Below are 2,790 nucleotides of genomic sequence, written 5' to 3' on the forward strand. Positions count from 1 at the left end.
CCATTGATTGTTCTCATTCCGGGCACAATGATGACTTCCATAACTATTTTAATGCAAGTCTCTTGAAAGTCTCTATTTTTCATGGAACTTTGGAGACCTTACATGGAATCTTTTTTTCATTTTCTGCTTGCTGTGAATCCTGGTGACTACAGAGAAACCTTCAAAGACTACTACGCGGCTATTGCACATGTTCTTCTCAAATACATCAACGAAAAGCTTCATGAATTCTTGCTGAAATAGTTAGTGATTCCTCCACCAATTCTCTCATAATTTTTTACTGATTCTTCCACCGGGAGTAGTGTTTGGTCCATCAGTTGTATCGCTTGCTCCTGGGAGCGAGCGATGGGACCGGAAGTACACTCGTTTGGCATGCAATGCGTATTTGAGGCGTGATTTTGTCATGGAACCCACCTTATCTCACTAACCTAATATCCTTTCCATGACAACTTTGGAGAAACAGAGGTATATTCGGGCTCTAGTAACAATGGTTGTCAAACATTCCTTCCCTACCCCGATGCTCGCATTGGGCATGGCCGGCGCCGTTATTGAGTTTTAAACTTTGAACTCTAGATTTGTTCATATTGAGTATGGTTAGATAATCCCAAGCCCCATTTATAAAATATCTGGACAAACATTTCAAAAGGGCACATCGACATTGGTAAACATTGGCTTTGCTACCTGCTGTTGAGCCCAATTCAACTCGATCACGCTCACCAACACCACTATCAGGAAGAGCTAACATCAATCTTTCTGCTAGTGGTGTTTGTTTGCGTGGGCGGGCTAAAAAGGGCTCAACAGCAACGTTTCTAAAAAAAGGCTGAAGGCCTCTTGGGCCGTTTTCAAATGTTTGTCCAGATATGTGTGCAACTTCGATTGCTCTGGTCAATTACGGAGTGCAATTACGTTGCGCTCATCCATGCCCTTGCTCATGCTCTCAGATATTTTTCCACAAATTCTTTCACCGGTTTCTCTAGTTGTTGTTCTAGGAAATCTTTCAAAGATGTCTACACTCAAAATAATCCAAACGTCATTGTTACGTGAAAACATACGTGGTTTTTTTCCATCGCACTTTTCACGTAGCTCTTATGTTAATCATAAGTAGCCAAGAATGAACGCATGAGCTTTTGAACTTCGTCCATTCCACCGGCGCTACAGGTAAGAGCTACGTGGATTTTCCGGTAGCCTTTACGAAGCGTTTCAGTAGGACCTAGATGGTTTTGCATTAAATTTAATTGGAATAAAGACCAACCTTATCTTTAATAGGCTTTGGAAGAAAACTAATTCCCAATTGGAAAATATAAAGAAATCTAAAGTGATATTTTTATATTCAATCTGAGCATTGTGCATCTTGTTTCCAGAATGTTGTGAGTATGTTCTGTTTTGTTGCAGCCTTCGCGTGCTATAATTGATAGAGGTTATAAATCAGGTGTAAAATATGAAGTAATGCAGGGATTCTTCGGTATTCAAAGCATATTTACCTTGAAATCAATCTAACACAGGGTTTAAAGTTCTGCAGCTTCTGAAGTTCTGCAAAAATCAAGCGAGCGCCATCTTAGGATTTGCGCTCAACACCGAATGTACGTACAATATGCAGATGTCAAAATGAACCTAGGCACCTACGTGAATTTCACGTAAGTGCGATAGGTAACCTCAGTAACAATTACCGATTCACTATTTGATGGTTATGAATGGCTTAGTGATCTTTATCTTAGTCAGGTGAAGTGAAGGCACAATGAATTTGGAATGATCTACGTGATTTTTCTCGTAGCAATGACGTTTGGATTTTTTTTGAGTGTACATGTTTTCTTCCAAGAAAATCTACCAAGACTTATTTCAGTGTTTTCAGAGGAATTCGTTCAAGGAATTTTCAAAGAATTCCTACATCAATTTTCCCAATTATTTTTGCGAGCATTTTCATATGCTCATCGGTTATTCTCAAAATTTGCTTCTAAAATTCCTCCAGGGATATTTCGAGGAAATGTAATAATTTCCTTAAAAAATTTACCTATAAATTCCTTCAGCTTTTCATTCAAGGATGACTCCTGTACTGTCGTGAATCGCAAGTCAGTCCCATCTGCATTTTCGTCAAAATTGAGTTGCGTTCAGTTTTCAACATATCTTCCAATGCTCTGTCAGCAACACTAACGGGATAATATGATTTGTTCGGAAAAATTAGCAAAAAACAGCAAGTCAAATTGTCCCATAATGAAAAGTATTCGCATATCAGTCCCACTACAGATTTTCGAACCGTGTAACACAAAAATGAATAGTGTTCCGATCATTTTTAATTTTTTTTCGGAACGATAATGTAGTGAAAAGCAAATTGTGAAAGTTTCATTAAGATTTGAACATGTTACAATCCTCTGGATTTTTTTTTTTTGATATTCGTATGGAAAACGAGTTTGGCAACTTACAGCCCATTTTCTCAATGCCTACTTTTTACAGTACATATATCTTGCAAATGTTAATTGAAGGCAGTCTTCAAAATCTCCTTTGCATTACGTTGCTTTGATCTATAAATCAGGGAGAAGGAAAATGCACACTCCTCTTATCCAATCCAGCATTGCTTTGATTTGTTCCTATCATTTCGAGAAAATACTGCATCAATGATCTAGAAAAATATTAGCTCCTTCCGTTGGGCGAATATGGATAGTAGGCATTGTAGTGACCTCCCATGGTATTAATGGCTGACGACCATCAAATGGACTCAATGTACGAACGGACAGGATAAGCGGGACTACGAACGACAAACGGCAACAGGGACGAATCTTGACGAACGGGCAATTGACC

This window comes from Aedes aegypti, chromosome 3 (assembly GCF_002204515.2).
Source record: "Aedes aegypti strain LVP_AGWG chromosome 3, AaegL5.0 Primary Assembly, whole genome shotgun sequence".
Classification (NCBI taxonomy): domain Eukaryota; kingdom Metazoa; phylum Arthropoda; class Insecta; order Diptera; family Culicidae; genus Aedes; species Aedes aegypti.